The sequence below is a fragment of the Miniopterus schreibersii genome, assembly GCF_964146895.1.
Source record: "Miniopterus schreibersii genome assembly, chromosome: 2".
Taxonomy (NCBI): Eukaryota; Metazoa; Chordata; class Mammalia; order Chiroptera; family Miniopteridae; genus Miniopterus; species Miniopterus schreibersii.
The window spans coordinates 108,676,915-108,695,307 of NC_138102.1; the positions used below are offsets into that span (position 1 = coordinate 108,676,915).

The following is an 18,393-nucleotide window of genomic DNA, read 5'->3' on the forward strand; positions in this document are numbered from 1 at the left end:
TGTGGCTTTGTGGCCAAAGCTTGAGGTCATGCTGGCAGACACGCCAGTGTAGGTTCCCACACTTTCTTCCCTAAAATGTTAATTTGGCATATAACATCATTTTCATTTAGTGCTCAGCTGACCACGGTGGTGGTTTACTTCAGCTCAAAACAGCCTCCAAGGACTCGGAAGGGAAATTTCCTTGGCTGTTCAACTGACATTTTAAGAAAATAAAATGACTTTAAAACACCATAAAAAAATCCCTCGTAGACAGCTGTCTCCAATTACTGATTAATGAGAATGGAAATAGGGTGAGCAAGGGCCTTAAAGCAATTAAGAGGCAGACACCCGACCATGTACGCCTGTCTGCTGCCACCTCTGAGATTACTGCCGTAGGTGCAGCCGTCACAGGACAACAGGCTTCACCGCCTGTCTGTCCTCCCCACTGACACTCCAACTGCTGAAGGGAAGCGCAAATGATGTTATTTAAAACTTTTCAAAACCTTGACAACCAGCGGTTTCTCAAGAAGCGCCTTGATGCAATGTGTGCTTGAGTGTCATTTGTAGGGAACAGCAAGCCGCCCGGGGTTTGGCAGGTCATTCTCTGGTCTCTGAGCTGATCTAGCCCCCCCCAGAGCTGGACCATTTGCTTCTGTGTCGCTGGCCAGGCCACCTGAGAGACAATAATAAGGGCTGCAGGTCAGTCTGAGGACAGCAGGGTTTCAACCAAGGAGCCGGAGCTATTCAGTGAATGGGCAGATGAGGAGTGGTGTGCTGGCATCCTTAAGGTTTATTGAGGAAGCATCTGCTGACAGCCTCTCGTCTCCTGGGAGAGTAAACATTGTGAATGGTGCTGGTAGGACGGCTTTCTCTTTAAGAATGAAAGAGGTGAAGCTTCTTAGAGAGATGGAGCCCATGAAATGAGCTGCAGTGTGCTGGCCTGTGCCCCTCATTGCAGGTCTTAGGAACATGTGGAAATTTTTTATTGCAGTGGGAAAGAATACAGGTGTTGTAGTCACACAGACTTGCAAGTTCTTCCCCTTCCAACTACTTACTGAATATCTCCAAGGCTCAGTTTCTTCCTCTGTATAATGGGGATAGGTACTTACTTCACAGAGCGGGGCCCAAGGGAGGTCATTGTGTGCACAGTGTGTGGTACATAGAGGACTGGTTTCCCATAGTCAGGGCAGCCAAGGGGAGGGGAAGGGAAAGTCTCAGCACCAGGCTGAGAAGGGGGGATGTCGCTGTCAGGTTGACAGAAGGCTTTGCCTGAGGGCAGTAGGACTCAGATCTCTTTCCACGGCAGGGAAGGCCCTTAAGGCCCTGGCTGAGGCAGGCCCCTGAAAGTGACAGTTGGATGGTCTGCCAAGCCAGTGTGAGCATTGCCCTGCTCTGGGTGGTTGTTTAGCAAGGCCTGACTGATAACAGAAGTCATTCTGAGGTCTGCCAAAATTTAGAGTGCTTCTTCTCTGTGGGGCAGTTTATACTATGATTGTTTTTGAACCCAAATAATGGAAATTGCAGGATCCCAGGAGGCCAAGACCAATCAAAAGGGTTTTGCACTTTCTTTATCCCCGATGCCCCACTGCTCCTGTCTTCAGCCCAAATACAGGCATCTTCAGTTTCCCAGGCCATTCTCACCACAGGGTGGCATCTCCCATTTGACAGTGATGGTGGGCAGCAGAGGAGATGCCCAGGACCCAACCAGGTCTTCACAAGCCCATCCCACGACCATGCCAGGGAAGGAAGGCTTGATGACCCTCTTCATTAGTTTCTTCAGAGCAGGAACTGAGCACCCGTGGTGACATTAAATTTCATCCCTCCTTCCTGGACACTGAAGGAATGCTTTCTTCTCCTTAAATTGAAACAAGAAAGCAGGCAAGAATAATTCTTAAACAAAGTATGACTTTAAGTAGAGGATTTATGAACATTTGCTCTCCCCCCTTGTGCAGATAGGTCACCTTTCTCTCATTGTAAAGACAATAGATATTGATCTTAGTGGGCTCATTGCTCCTCCTCATGAGGAATAGGAACGGTAGCTGCATGGGGGAGGTCTAGGCCCCCAAGAGAGAACTTTCCAGGATAGGAGCCAACACCCCTAAGTACCTACTACTGCCAGTCAGTGTGTTAGATATTCTATGAAGTTATTTCACAGCAACTCTTCTCATTTTAAAGACAACAAAACTGAGGTTTTAGCTGGAAAACTTGGAGGAGAGATCAGGAGAAGCAGGGTTCTGGACGGTGGGAACTGGGTGATAGCAAACCCTGAAAAGGATCAGCAGGGTCTACGTCGGAGATGAAAGGAACTCAGACCCTGGGCTCCGGCCAGATCTGGTCAACAAAGGACACAAAGTGACTTGTGGACCTCCTGTGTAAGTCAAGATTCTTGGGTGCAAGTGACAGAAAACAAAACTCAAGCTAGATCAAGCTAAAAGAGAAGAAATCTATTGACTCATCTAATTGCGAGGTGTAGCTGGGACCAGACATTTAAATAACATTAGCTCTCTTTTTTCTCTCCTGTCTGTGTCAGCTTTCTTCTCTCCCATTACAGTCAGGCGTCCTACACTCAGCCAGGCTGTTAAGATCCTAGCTCAGCAAGACTAGCAGAAAAAGCAAGGTCTCTCAATGCATATTAAACCTACACGGTATTATTGAATATAAATGTAGAGTAGGGCTCTGTTTGTCTGGTGTGCCCGTTGCTGCACCAATTATAATCACGCGATGAGGGTGATGGGGTTTGGTGATAAGCATGGCCAGGGTAGGGCAGTAAACTGTGAGTGACAATTCCACATGATGTGGACAGTGGATGAAGGAGCGCCCCAAAGGAAGTCGGGGGAGCAGAGCAGATGAAATTACAGGTGTCCATTAGGCCCCTGAACTGATGAGAAGAGTCTGAGCAATGCCATTTTAATATTGATCCTTTTGTTACCCCTACTTACTCTAAATATGACAATACCACATACACCGCATGTGTTAATGGGCTACGGCTGCCGTAACAAAGTACCACAGGCTGGGTGGTTTAACCAGAACTTGATTTTCTCACTGCTCTGGAGGCTGGAAGTCTGAGATCAGGGCGCCAACAGGGCTGGGTTCTGGTGAGAGCCCTCATCCTGGCCCGCAGGGGCTGCCTGCTGCCGTGTGCCCACGTGGCCTTTCCCCAGTGTGTGCACCAGAGAGAGGGCTCTGGGGTCTCTTCCTCTTTTTAAAAGGGCACCAGGTCTATTGGACCAAGACTCTACCCTTATGACCCATTCAGCCTTATTCCTCCTGGCAGGCCCTAGCTCCAGCACAGTCACAGGGGGGTTAGGGCTTCAACATGTGGGTTTTCTAGGGACACAATTTAGTCCAGAGCATCCTGGGATCTGGATATTTCTAGAAGATACCGTTCATCTCTGTACCACAAAAATCTGAGTATTCTAAAAAACACTCCATGCTTGAAAATAATTGTCAGAAATATTTGAAATCTTGGGTAAGTGGGATTCAGAGGAGACAACTTGCCTCTGGATTCCAAGCTTCAGGAGGGTGGGAACTGTGCCTCTGTATTTCGGTGTGTAGCACAGCAGCTGGCCCTGGTAAACACGTGAATAAAGGAAGGGTGGTGCTTCCTAAAGACATAACAGGGGCCATTCTTATCTTACCCCCATTTGATCCCTGTTAGGGACACAGCAGGGAAGGAGGGCCCCTGTTGCCAGTGAGGGTTGACTTCCCTGGAATTTTAAGTTTCCTGCTGCTCGATTCTGGGTCTGGTTCTGGCTCTGAAGATGCAGCTGCTAACTATACGCTCTGGTGCTCTGCCTGCCCTGTCCCCAGAGAAAGAAAATTTTACACTTGGGATGTGGTATAATAAAAGCATTTTTAACAAAATGAAATATCGTGTATATGCCCGTGCACACAAGATCAGTTAACTTAAAGATAGCCTCAGAAAAACTCTTGTTCTCATGTTTTTCAGGATTTCCTCCTAAAATCTAGGGAGTTTTTCCAGTTTTGTCCTGGGGCTTGTCTATTCATTCTCTTTTCTGGGTTTTAGATTTCAGAACCAGTTATAGTTTGCTGCTTCTGAATAGCACTCATTCTCAAGGAGCATGGTGGAGGCTCACTCTGCAGAGGCCTGCCTGGTGCCAGGCCTGGCTCTACTCTCACCAGCTCTGGGCTCTGGGCTGGTTAATCTTTCTTAGGCTCATAAAGTTGCAGGATATATAAAATAACATGGAAAGTGCATAGAGCACAGTCCCTGTCCATAGTAAATGCTCTAAAGTAGGGGCAGGGAACATCCAGCCCACGGGCCATATATGGCCCCTTGAAATCATTTGGTCTGGCCCTGCCAAGGCAACCACAGGTGGGACCAAAATTCAATAAAAGTAGGAGCTTTGTTCGTAGCTAATTTTTAAGTTGATAATTTTGTATGCCCCCCGAATGATGTTATAAATATCCAAATGACCCTTGGCAGAAAAAAGGTTCCCCACCCCTGCTAAAGTAATAGTTATTATAATTAACCCTCCTTTTTGCAAATAGTTCAATGTCCCAGATGTAGGGGTCTAAAACTCAAATGCCTTCAGGGACCGGGAAAGTAATTTAAATACATAAAGCTACTTGGCTCAGGGCACTTGGGAATGGAGGAAACTAGGATAAATGGGGGAGTATAGGCTCTGCTAAAAGAAAGTCAATTTTATAACAAAAAGGTAAGGAAGGAAGAGAGGGAGAGAGAAACAAAGAAAGGAAAGAAGTGAGGAAGGGAAGGAGGGAGGGAGGGGAGAAGGGAGACAACATTGTACACTTCTGCCAGTTGGATTTTCGGCCCTGAAGACATCAGTTTGCAACCCTTGCTCTAATTTAAAGACGAACATACAGGGTGGGGCAAAAAGTAGGTTTACAGTTGTGAATATGCAAAACACAGAGTTTATTCTTGTATTATTATTTATTAATTGTAGCATTTTCCATATGAACAACAGTAAACCTACTTTTGTCCTGCCCTGTGTTTTAAGAAGCTGAGTGAGCTGGGTTGGAGAAACATCCCAGGTACTCTCAGTTTTCAACTGTTAGTGGCAAAGGAAACTCCTTATCAAATTTCCAACCAAAGAGAAGTCAAGTCACTCTAAGTAATTCAGGGTAAAGGATTGATCTACCCCACAATCAGTGTGAATGAGATATTCGCTAATTTTCAATAGTTTATTATCAACAACAACATAATATCGCCTCTGTCTTTACTTATTATTGATTATTCTCAGGATGAGACTAGACTTCCAGACAGGCATTTTTCTGGTGATTGAATACCGTGATATTGGTTTCAAAGATGAGGAAATGAATTACTTTGTTAGAGACTCTCTGGGGACAAGCCTGAAATAACTCTATGGGCTATGATGGTATTTATTAATATTATTTGTAATCTAGAAACATTTACTTATATTCTTCAAAGAACCTGTGTTCAGTCAGGCTTTTCTTATGCAAAGACCTGATAAGAAGAAGACACCACAGTATGATTTCAGAAAAATGATGAAATATTCACATCCTTTGTCTAAAATCTTTCTTCCATGGTAACTGAAATTGACAGAGTATTTTGTCTGATCTTTGCAAGAAGGACATGAGACACCTTTCTTAAAATATCACCGTCCAGGCAATCCTGGAAGAAGTGGCACATTGAGCTGTTATATTTCACTTAGACCTTATTTTCTGTTAATTTAGCAAATCCCAGTAACCTAGCTGCTCTTCATAGAAAGACAGTAAGAGAGAAGTAATATATGAAGTAGGGAAGAAGCCAAGGAAGATGCACACAAAGCCACACACTCATTCATTCATTTATTCATTCATTCTGCCACCATTTATTCAACACTGACTCTGGGCCCTGCCGTAGGATAGAGCATGTAATCCAGTTGGGAGACACAATTACAGAGCAGTGACCGAGCTCTGATAGCGGTATGTGAAGGCTATCATGGGCCAGGTTCAAAGGGCAATGTGATGGTTAATTTTAACTGGTCCATGGGGTGCCCAGATGTTTAGTTAAACATTATTCTGGGGGTGTCTGTGAGGGTGATTTTTGGATGAGAGTAACGTTTGAATCAGTAGAATGAGGAAAACAGATTGCCCTCCCCAGCAATCTGTGAGTGAGCATCATCCAACCATCGAAGGTCTGAATGGAGGAAAAGGCTAAGAAAGTGCTCTCACTCCCCCCCCCACCTCCCCAGCCGCCTCCCCCCCCCCCCCCAACTGCCTTTGAACTGACAGGCTCTCCAGAGTTTCTGGTTTGCGAAGGACAGATCTTGGACTTCTTAGCCTCCATAATCATGTAAGCCAATTCCTTACAGCAAATCTCTTTAGATAGATATATATCCTATTAGTGCTGTTTCTCTGGAGAATGCAGACTAATACAGGCATCCTCCTCAGTCTGGCCGGGAGGGCTTGGGAGGGAGGGCCGCTGTAAGGAGAGCTTCCTGGAAACCGACATGGGGCTGCATTCCGAAGAATATAGCGGAGTTAAGAAGGAGGGAGAATGCCCATTGCATGCTTCTAGGCTCTGTCCCCACACCTTTCCAGTTCAAAATTTTAATCAATTACTTGGATGAATATATAAGAGCACATTTATCACTGGAATATGGCAAAAAGTTAAGAGAGAGAGGCATTACTTTGGATAGTGGCAAAATGATGTTGGCAGGGTAGAGGATGGGCCAAACCCAACAAAATAAAGCTGATCCGAGGTCGAGGAGAGGCCTTGCGCTTGTGTTAAAGAAACAAAACAAAACAACAAAAAGCAACCAGCTGCACAAGCCGAGCAGGGCGTAAAGGGTTGGGGGAAAAGGACATTAAAAACTATATTTTTATTGAGATATTATTGACATATAACATTGTAGTAATTTTATGTGTAAATGTAGTGATTTGATATATGTTTATATTGAGAAACGATCATGACAGTAAGTTTAGTTAACATTCATCACCACACATAGTTGGTGGACAAAAACTTATAAGATTATTCTCTTAGCAAATTTCAAATATACAGTACAGCATTCTTATCTATTGTCGCCATGCTGTACATTACATCCCCAGGGTGCATTCATCCTGTGGCTGGAAGTTTGTACCTTTTGACCCCCTTCCCCCATTTTGCCACCTTTTACCTCTGGCAACCACCAGGGTGTTCTCTGCTCTCTGTTACTATGAGCTCTTGAGGAGTTTTTTGTTTGCTTTTTTTTGCTCTTCTTTAGATCCCCCATATAAGTGATATCACATAGTACTTGTGTGTTTTCTCTGACTTATTTTACTTAGCATAATGCCCTCAAGTTCCATCATGTTGTTGCAAGTGACAAGATTCATTTTTAAGGCTAAATAATATTCACTGTGTGTGTGTGACATTTTGTTTATCCATTCATCCATTGGTGGACACTTAGGTTGTTTCCATATCTTGGCTATTGTAAACAATGCTGCAATGAATGTGGGGGTGGAGATATCTTCTTGAGATAGTGATTTCATTTTTTAAAATAAATACCCAGCCTTGCCGGGCCTGGCTCAGCGGTTGAGCGTTGACTTAGGATCCAGGCAATCAGGGTTCGATTCACGGTCAGGGCACATGCCCATGTTGCGGGCTGCAGCAGATCAATGACTCTCTCATCATTGATGTTTCTATCTCTCTCTCTCCCTCTCCCTTCCTCTCTCTGAAATCAATAAAGATATATTTGAAAAATAAATAAATAAATAAATAAATAAATAAATAAATAAATAAAATACCCAGAAGTGGAATTACTGGATCATATGATAAAAAAAAAGACTTATTTATATGATCTGCTTTCGTTCAGAAGTTGGCAAATTATGGTTCATCGGCCAAGTTTAGCCAGGTGCCTGTTTTGTAAATAAAGGTTTCCATGTTGTCTGTGGCTGTTTTCCTGCTACAGCCGCAGAGCTGAGTAGTTGCAACAGAGACTGAATGAACTGAAAAGTCAAAAATACAGAGTGAGGCTAAAGTAGGTTTACAGTTGTTTATATGGAAAATAACACAATAATTAATATATAGTAATACAAGGATAAACTCTGTGCTTTGCATACTCACAACCGTAAACCTACTATGGCCCCACCCTATACCTATCATCTGACTCTTTACTGAAAAGTGTGCTGACCCCTGGTTTAGTCCACTGTGAGTTCAGTGTGAGACAAAAGTGTGATATGCACACTAAGAAAGCCAATTCTCTCCAAGGACTCAGTTATAAAAATATAGGTGCTTAAAATCATTTGTGAGTGAAACAGTGAATGAACAAGTGCCCAAACAAGAGAGAAGATTGCCCATCGTGGTCTTTGTGGACCAGAACCCACAAGAGACCCAGGCTCCAGCCTGAGGATGCAATGCAGGAGGAGTACTGGAGCTGAGTCCTGGAGTTCACTCAGGGGAGGGGGCTGAGGCATATTGGGAATTGTTGCATCAAAGAAGGAAATAAGGATGTTTAGTCTGAAGAAGCAAATGCCCAAAGGAGATTTCAACAGCATCAGCATCATCGACAATATTTATCGAGTCTTATGTACCAGCTCTTTAAACATATCATCTCACTTAATTCTCACAACAGCCCTATGAGGTTGGTAGTATTAGTATGACCATTTTGTAAATGAAGAATCTGAGACATAGAAAGTTGCCCAAGATCACGCAACCAATAAATGGGGAAGCTGATGTTCAATCCATGCAATCTGCCTCTAGAGCCCATTTGCTAATTGTATACTATTAGCTAGCAGTCCTCCGTTATTTAAAGGGATATGAATAACTTTGTTATCTCCAATTCCTACAGACAGAGGAAATAAGAAAAGAGACTCTGGCTCGATTCAAGGAAGACCTTTCCAATGTCCAGTGATGAAACAGGCTTTTCACTGGGGAGAAAACCCTGTCATTAGGGTGTGTTCAAGTAGGAGCCAGATGACTTGGCCCAGATTTTAGAGAAAGGATTCCAGAATAAAAAGCACATGTCCTCCAAGATTCCACCCTGCTCTTGATTCTATCATGGTCTGGGTCTTGGGACACTCCCCAGGATAGATTGACTTAGGTCAACAAAAGGTAGTGGGGGGGTCTAAGAGGGAAGCATTTTTCTCACTGCTTTATATATGTTAACTCATTTAACCCTCAAAAGAGCTGAATGAACAGATACCACGAATGTCATTGTTCCCATTTCGCAGATGCAAAACTGAGTCATATTGTGACTACATAATTTATCCGGAGTCATACAACTAGGAAGTATGAGAGCCAGGGTTGGAATTTAGGCCACCTGACTGCAAAACCTGTGCTCTTAAGCATTTCCATATAAAAATCTCTTCTTAAGAGGGAATGTGTCATCTGAAAATGCTCCTTTTATTTCTCCCTGTCTCCGCGCCAAGATTTTTGATATATCCACTTCCCATGTTGCAAACCATTGTATTACTACAAGTTAATGGTAGCAGCTGCCAACGTAACATTCTCATTTTGTCAGGTGATAATTTGTAAGGTCTGATTCTCCTGCATCAGAAGCAGACTGGGAGGTAGGCGGTTCCCAAATGCATCATAAGCGGTACTGACTAATCGACTAATCAAGCTGCTACAACTGTGTTCATTCTCTTGGAAGTCCCATCTGAACGTATTAACAATAATGTCCTACTTACAATATGCCTGGTTCCTGTTTAAGTGTTACTTCTACGATGGGAACCACCGGATTTCTACACCTCTCCTACAGATGCAAGGCCGAACTCACACCAATGATTCCTGCATATTAATTTTCCTGATGGGTAAGGTGAAATTTGATAATAGTGGGACTATGCTTGACACATAGTAGGTGCTTAATACATATTCGTTTTAATACATGTAATCAATTGAAATTTACTGACTTTAGGGGAATGAAGAGTAAGAATATTTCTTTTCCTTTGTGGTGCTTTTGGGGCTCTGAAAGTGAGCAGCTAGTACTTTTTTCCCCCCCCCTCCAAGAGATTTGTGCTTCCAGTAACTGAGCAAACAAAAATTAGAGCAGCTCCTCAACTGCTTTGCATTGCTGAGCATAAAAATATTTCTCAAGAAAACCTGTTGTGGTTATTATTTAGACAAACACCATGTTTCCAGCCTGCTCTTCTTGCAGATCTCTTTTTCTTCCATATTCAAAGGGAGCGATGCCAGTCCAATTAGGACACAGAACATGAATAGTTAAATAACTGATTCACTGTAGATAAGGACCCGGGTATGCATCTAAGGAGACCTGCTCGATTCATTGTGTATAAGGACAGAGCTCTCCCTGCCTGTTTTAATGAACTGCCCAGCCTTTCAGAGCAGACACTGTTCCGAAGGTAGAGAGATGGGAGCCTTATGTTAAGGTAATTGCTTAGGCAGGAGCTTTCTTATTAGGTCTGCGCTTTTCTTCCTCCTCTCACGTCTGCTCAGGGACTGAGCTTTATGACCCAATATGGCAAAGTTGGCCTCCTCTCCCTGGGTAAGTGCCCATGGAGACCGGGTAACACACTGCAGTCTCCTCCGTGGCAGGAGTTGCCTTACTGTCTCTGTACCCCCTCGGCTCGCCCCCGGGAAATGCTTAAGAAATCTTGTTGGAGCTATAAGCTGCGGTCCATTCAGAAGGCTCACCGTCCTATCGTCTTCTCTTTCACCCCACCCCCAACTGGGGTACCACCAGTCTCCAGATCTCTTAGGCTCCATAACGTTCAAAACATTTAACCAACAAACAGCATGGGCACTGACTAAAGAGCCATCTGCTTAGAAGAGGATCCTGAAGGACCCCTCCTGTGACAGACATTAACTCTAATTTCCTGTTCACTCAGGGGAATGTAGGAAAGGGACATTGAAGGGAAGGGTCCCAAGGCTGGAACAGTGGCTACTTATTGTTGAAGGGAAGTATTTAAATGTTTTAACAATGGTACAGCTGTATTAGTACATACCAGTTGATGGCATCTATTTAATTCCCTCAAAGCCACCCAATACAATGCAGCCAGACTTACCTTATTTTTTCCAAAACAGAAATATCATTGCTTTTCTCCCCACATAACCATAGTTGTTGTAAATATATAGTAAAATAAAATAAGCTGGGAAGATGGTAGCTGTAGCATAGTTTTTGAAATTTCTCGGAATCTCCAAATGAAGACAGAGAGAGTGACTAGATGGCCCAACCTAAAACCCACGAACACATGGGAGAAAAAAACAGATGACAAGATAGCTCCCCAAATCCCCAAATGCACAAAGACCTGCAAGATATTAACATCTGTGCAGAAGAAAGCAGAGGGAAGCAGTGGGGCATTTGATAAACCCGAGAACAGGAAAATCCCCAGATAGTCAATAGGCATCCACTGGAAAGCGTGGCCAACCGATTGGAGAACAGCAGCCGTAACTGAGAAGAGGTCTGCCAGCTCCAACAGCAGGAGACTGGAATGGGTTTGCTGCAAAAACTGAAGGAGCTGGAGCAGTCCAGCCCCTATGAGTTCTCAAAACTGCCCAGCCAGGGTCATCACCAGCTGAACCATTAGCAACATTCAAGAACTAAGGGAATATTGTTCACAGGCTTTTACTTGAGAACAAGCTTCAGACAGGAGAGACTGGTGGTGAGAATTAAAAATAGGATTATTTTTTAGTTAAGATGAAATGGTTGTAAAAAGGAAGAGAGTATGTTATGTAATGGCTATAGGACCATATAATGTAGATATAACACAGCTATTTTTTTAAAAAAATATATCTTTATTGAGTTCAGAGAGAGGAAAGGAGAGGGAGAGAGAGAGATAGAAACATCAATGATGAGAGTCACTGATCGAGCCCACAACCCAGGCATGTGCCCTGACTGGGAATCGAACCCTAATCGCCTGGATCCTAGGTCGATGCTCAACCGCTGAGCCACGCCCGGCCGGGCAGATATAACACAACTATTAAAAAATGAGGGCACAGGATAAGGAGAGTAAATGCAAAAATGTTCTTAAATGTTTTCAGCAATAATATTTAGTAGTATTAGAATTGCTACTCTGAGACAGTTGGGGATAAATTAAATGAGCAAATATAGGACATTCTAATTCTATCATCTTCTGTATTCTTAAGAACCAAAATTCTCATTTGGAAGAAAGAAGATACAGATATAATACAGAGGAGGTTAAGTAAAAATAAATACAAATTTATATTGGAAGTGTTAGTATACCTATATATCTATATCATACAAAACTCTCTACTTATGTATAAAATATATACCTATATTCTGTAGTCTATAGAATGTGTGCACAGTTTTATAATCTTAGCTCTGTCCCCTGAGAGGCCTAACAATTTTGTGACCAAGGCAGCAACATAGAGCATCCTTAGTACCAAAATGGTGGTCTTGGAATACCACTTGCCAATAAATAAAGTTAAGGTTTCTTGAAGAAATGGATGGTTCTCAGGGAATAGCAGTTCCTACCTGGGACTGAAAATATATACCATGAATCTAGAACATTTTGTCATACCTGACAGCAAGGAAAGTACCAAACACTTCCAGGGATATGGCAGGAAGACCTCAGGAGCTGGACTGAAGAGGCTCTCACTGGCCAAAGATGCAATGTGGTCTTTCAGAAAAGATCATCATTGCAATTAATTAAAATCTGTCAAATATGTTTAAATTCATGAATTCATGCAAATATTAAAGAATAATTGATTACTTTCAGAAGATAATAGGGAACTAATTCATTATCTTGAAAACTGTTAAATAAAAAAATACAATCAAACATTTATCTTGCCTTTTCTGCATAAACTGTAACACTGGGTAAATAGTAGGGGGACAATCTCCCTTTATGAAAGCATTTCCATTAATAAGTAAAAAATAAATGTAGGATTAGAAATATTTTAAAATTTTTATCATTTTTTACTGAGGTATGTAGAAACCTTTACTTTATAATCCTTAAAAGGTCAATCGATTGAGGAATTGATCAACAGCTGCTAACATCACCAAAAGAGAGACACCCAGACACGATATGCCTCTTGAACACACACCGCCACCTGTGGTCTTGCCAAGCAGAATCTCGATCCAGCTGCCGTTCTATAGGAAAGACAGAGGACAGAGGAGCAAATCGAAGGCGACCATAACTGTGCCACCAGCAAAATCCAAACTGTGGGAGACTCCACAAGACAAATGCCCCAGGATTCTACGACAGATATAGGAAAAGAAAGGAATGGAAGGGGACCTCGTAGATGAAACAATGTATCAGATTTTTAAAAATGGATAAGACATCCAGACATACTTGAGTGGTAAATTATAAAAAAATGTAAGGAAATTAGTACTTAAAAAGTGAAATAATATTTACTTTTGTAGGGAGGAGTGGGGGTGAGGCACAATTGGGGTTTCTGGGTTATCTGGCCAGGTTCTACTTGCTGACTGGTGGTGGTTGCAAGGATGTCCACCTTAGTAACTTAAAAAGCTACACATTTGTTGCTTGTTTGTGTCTGTATCTGTATTTTATTTTCAAGTAAGAAGGTTTAAAGAATGATACTGAGGAATTTAAGCCCTTTCCTTAATTCTCTATTCCAACTTCAGAGATAAATACTGTTAACATTTTGGTGTTTGTCTTTGTAGGCTTTTAATGCATACATAAGCTTGCACAATACGTAGGATTTAGCTAAATGAGATCGGGCGGCAGATGCAGTTTTGAAACTAGCCTTTTCACTCAGCAATATATCATGAACATCTTTCCATACCAAAAGTTTCAGGCAATAAAGTACAAAGAAGAGAATCAGAACATTCCTCAAAATCTCACCACCCAAGAAAGAAGGAATTCCTGTCATTGTAACTGTACGGTGATGAATGTTAACTAAACTTATTGTAATAATCATTGTGGAGTATATACAGATATCAAATCAATATGTTGTACACCTTAAATAAATACAATATTATGTTCAGTTATATCTCAATAAAACTGGGGGGGGGAACCTCACCACTAAAAATAATGTGTTAACATAATTCAAGAAGTCTATTTATATATAAATGTAGGAGATGAGAGAGAGAATTTTACCATCATTTACCCAAATTATTTTAGTTAAAGTACTGAATTTAAACTTACTTTTACAGAAGAAAAAACTAAAAGTAAACTAAATTTAGTTTCAGATAACTTAATTTTTTCCACCATGGGAGAAGTGTTTTTCAAGACATTCCTAAATAAAGAGAAAATTAAGAAATAATTAAAAGGTTGAAGTGATGACATTTCTCTTGATTTATGTTTTAATTTTAGATCACTGCAACTGGTTCCCTAAAGGTAAAAGATGAGGTAATTTTACTTCCTCCCTCTCTCCTTCCCCCGCCTCCTGATTTAAAAAAATCTATTATTTTTGCTTTATCAGGATTTATGTAACATTTCCATTTTGTTCCACAGCTAGAATTCAATTAGTTGTTTGGTCTTAGTTTTGTATTTAATAGCTTACCTGCCTATCATCAGCACTCTTCCCTGTCACCTTGGTGTTTTCTGTTCCTGAATCCCTTCTATGAAATTCATCTCCTTGTCCTGATTACTTGTGGTTTTCTTCAATTAGAACTCGTGAGTGTTGTACTCTCTGAGTTCTTTCACGCGTGAGCCATCTCCCTGTGGCGAGGTGCTATTCCCAGGCCCTACTTTTCTCTTTCTAAACTGCTGACATTGCTTCATTGTCTGCGGGCATTGAGATGGTTTGGAAATATTTGTGCCCATCCTACCCACCTCCACAGGTGATTTGCCTTTTCCGCCCAGATGTCTAAATGATGGTTTTCCCTTGAAAATTCGTAACTCAATCTGGCTATGTCTTGATGTTTCTTCAAAGCAGTTTTTTCTGGCATACTGTAGAAATTTTCCTCTGCAGATTCAGTTCTTTGTTTTAAGAAAAGCATTCCTGTATTGTGTTTCTGAATGCCTATTTTTTTGCATTTATTAGATTTTCCTCACCAATTAGGGACACCAATTATCCTTGTGTTTGATTACCTTCTGGTTCTCTTATTATCTTTTCACTAATTGCTTTACTCCCTCTGCATTTTCCCTTTGTATTTGTCATAATTATCTCAAGCTTTTATCCATGCCATTAATTCAATTTGCAATCATGTCTTTCCCATTATTTGGCATTTCTGATTTATGCATTAGATACAGGATGGTGTTTCAGTTCTTGATTCATTTCCTTAGCTCTGAAATATCCTTCTTATTCTTCCTTTGTTATCTTATCATCTCAATTTTGAGGTCTTTTCTCAGGTTCATATTCTTATTAAGGCCTTTTCAGTGCAAGTCACTCTCTGGGAGTCTCCTGTATGTTGGAGTTATGTTTCCTTCCAGACTAGTTTCTTCATAGTTCACCCATTATTTTCCTTCATCTCCATCCCTCCCCTCCTTTTTTTGATTGTCACCTTGTAATTTCTTTTCATCTCACTTTAGTAGGGGCAGCTCCAACCAGATCTTTTTGTAACTGTTATATAGTATGAATGAAGTCTCCTTGACCCCTTCCCACATTTTCTAGGGTGAGTTTGTTGCCCTGTCATTACATTAGGTATTAGGGTAAAGAGAACCTGTGATTTTTCACTCTGTTATCTTTACTCTGAAATATTAGAAAGCTTTTCTTAAAATGCAAGTTTTATCCTGCTACATCTTGCTTAAAACTCTCTGGTGGCTTATCATAGCTCTTATGAAAAATGTCCAAACTTCTTATATCCAAGATCCTTCATCATTTGGCCCACCTACCTCCCGAGACTCAGGTCTCCCATCATTCTCTCCCTCATTTGTAAATTGATCATGGAGGCATTTTGTTGAGCCTGGATCTGCCTCAGAACCCTTCTCAACACAGGTAGCCTATTGGCCATCTGCTCTGGTTAAATTTCATTCGTCCTTCAAAACTTAGTTCCAGTGTTTTTTCTCTGGGAAGCTTTCCCAGACTCCTTCTTCTTACCTTGTCCTCTTTTGTGTACGATACCTCCTTTTGTACTTTTCTGTCATATAATTTATCATACTTCATTGTAATTGTCTTTTACGGTATAATGTAATGGGGTTTGGAGCCAGATTACCTAGGTTCAGAAATTGGCTCTGCCACTTGCTATTTGTATAACTTTGAGGGACATTATGTAACCTTTCTGTGCCTGTTTCCTTATGAGAATTAAATAGGTTAATGCATGTGAAGCTTCCATCGAACAAAAATTGTTTATTTTATTTACTTATGTTTTTTATTAAAAGGAGCCATCACCGATAGCAGTAACAGTCTCATAGGACCCAGAGCTTCTACCTGACAATCCAGGAGCTGTCCGAGGTGCTAAAACAACACTTTCTTCACAGGACAATGCCCCCACCGCCTGTCATATATTTAGCTCCCTAGGGGGTAAGTCTGTCGTTAGTCATTATATCTTTCCAGCTTCAGTTGTGGATGGAGAAACTGTTTCTCCCCTTGCATTTCCACAAGCATCATTCTAGTCCTGGCCTTGGCCACCTCACCAGTTTCATTTTGTGTGAATGAGGTCAGCCTCCTAACTGGTCTCCTGACCTTTGGACCATTTGATTGACCAAAATTCACATTATCCTTCTCTGAATCCATCTTTATATCAAGTCATGCCCCTACTTACTCACAGGAAATTTCAAAACAATAGAAGCAACTCGAATGGCAACATGAGGGGATGTTTAAATGATACTATATCTATGAGAAAGGTACATTAAGCAGCTAATAAAAATAATTCTTAAGGCCATGTAAAAATATAGAAAATCATTTGTTGAAAGAAAATAGCAGACTATAATATCTTTTTTTAAATTAAAAAAAAAAACAGGCTTAATTCACTTTAATTTTCCTGTATAAAACTATGTGTGGCCACAGCTGGAGCCTGGGGCCTCTGCACAGAGACTCCAGTGTGGGTCCTTACAAGAGGGTCAGTGAACTCCTGATAGGGAGACTTGGTGAACATGGTCTCTTTCCAGAGGTCAGGGGTGAGGCAGCAGGAGGTCTTGGAGATGGCATCAAAGGCCTTGGCAAAGTTGCCTGGGATGGCAGTGCAGCCCCTGCCCAAGGTGCAGCAGTCCTCAATGCCACCCAGCAGCAGCAGCAGCTTCTTGGGCCCAGGGGCTGAGACAACTCCAGTGTCCCTGGTGGTGGGGATAAGGCACAGAGCAACATCAGTCAGTCACCTTGCATGGGGCAGTGTGGAAACTTGCCAATCTTGGTACCCCAGTTGACTTGCCACACAAGGACTATGGAGAACTTGGTCAGCATGAGTGGCCCCATGGATAGCAGTGGCTACTTCCCTGCAGCATATAACACTCTGGCCAACATGTCCATTGTAATTCCCAATGGTGACAAATGCCTTGAACTTGGTCTGCTGGCCAGCATGAGCCTGGTTTTACATGGACATAATCTTCAAAACTTTGTTCTTGAGGGATGCCCCCCGGAAAAAATCAGCACTCTCAGATTCCTTGATGAGCAGGCAGAAGAGACAGATCTCCTCCAGGGACTTGATCTTCATGTCCTTGACCAGGAGGCCCAGCTAGGTGACAGGGATCCACCCCTTGTCCTCACCCCAGCCCCAACTCAAGCCTTGATCTTGGCTCTGAATGCCACTGCTAATTCCTCCACAGAAGCCCCTGTGGTTCCCATTCCAGGGCCCCTATGGGCCTCTGGGTTCTCCCACGGCACCAGCATCAGCTGTCATTGGTGTTTCCTCAGAGAAGAAGAATATGGTTTTAACAACATTCATGCAATTATTAAACATGTATTGAGCACCTACTTTGTGATAGGCCTTAGAGATGTGAGAATTATTAACACAGCCCCTTCTTTAAAGAAGGTCAGAGTCTAGCAGGATAGGTAGCCATGTAAACAGATTGCAAGAAGAAGTGCATTTGGACAAAAAGTAGGAAGAATATGAAACTATGTAAATAACATTGGGGTGGAAGTGTGGGTAAAGTCTGTCTTTTTAAATATCTGTTAGGAAGTGAACCCTGGCACAGATCCTCAGAGGAGAGAGTGGAATCAAATTCCTCTGACAAAGGCTACAAGTAAACTCTTGCCCACTCCACCCCTGCATCTTCAGGCCACCTACAGAAAAAAAAAAAAAAAAAAGGATCAGTGGAGTGTCCGATCCCCAGACGTGGCTTAGAGAAGTTAAAGGACAAGAGGAAAAGAAATGGCATAACAATCATGCAGACCTTCTACAGCAAAATAAATGAATATTTTTGAATGACTGACAATGCAATAAAAAAAATCGGAGGAAATGAGTATAATGGTACCCTGATGGGTATCCCAGCCCCTCATTAACTGTCCACCAGGCTTAACTCCCAAGCCACATGTCCCACGATTCCCTAGGAGATCTGATCTTTTTGTTACCAAACAAGGGTTTGTTGTCCACACACAAAGAAGCCAATACTATGACATTCTCAATACCTGAGAGAAAAGAAAGAGCAATTTATTTAATCCTGAGTCTGCTTGCAGGACACAGGAGGAACCTCTCAAATCTGTCTCCTCAATCCAGGGTTTGTGGCAGGTTTTAAGGGGTTAGGGAA

At 42.0% G+C, this 18,393-nt stretch overlaps 1 pseudogene across 1 annotated transcript; it reads right to left on the reverse strand.

Moving 5' to 3' along the window:
- Window positions 1–16,770: 16,770 nt before the first annotated feature.
- Window positions 16,771–17,546, reverse strand: LOC308552988 (small ribosomal subunit protein uS5 pseudogene; annotated as a pseudogene). The gene has a single exon. The product of its transcript is annotated as a small ribosomal subunit protein uS5 pseudogene (transcript).
- Between the last annotated feature and the right edge of the window lie 847 nt (window positions 17,547–18,393).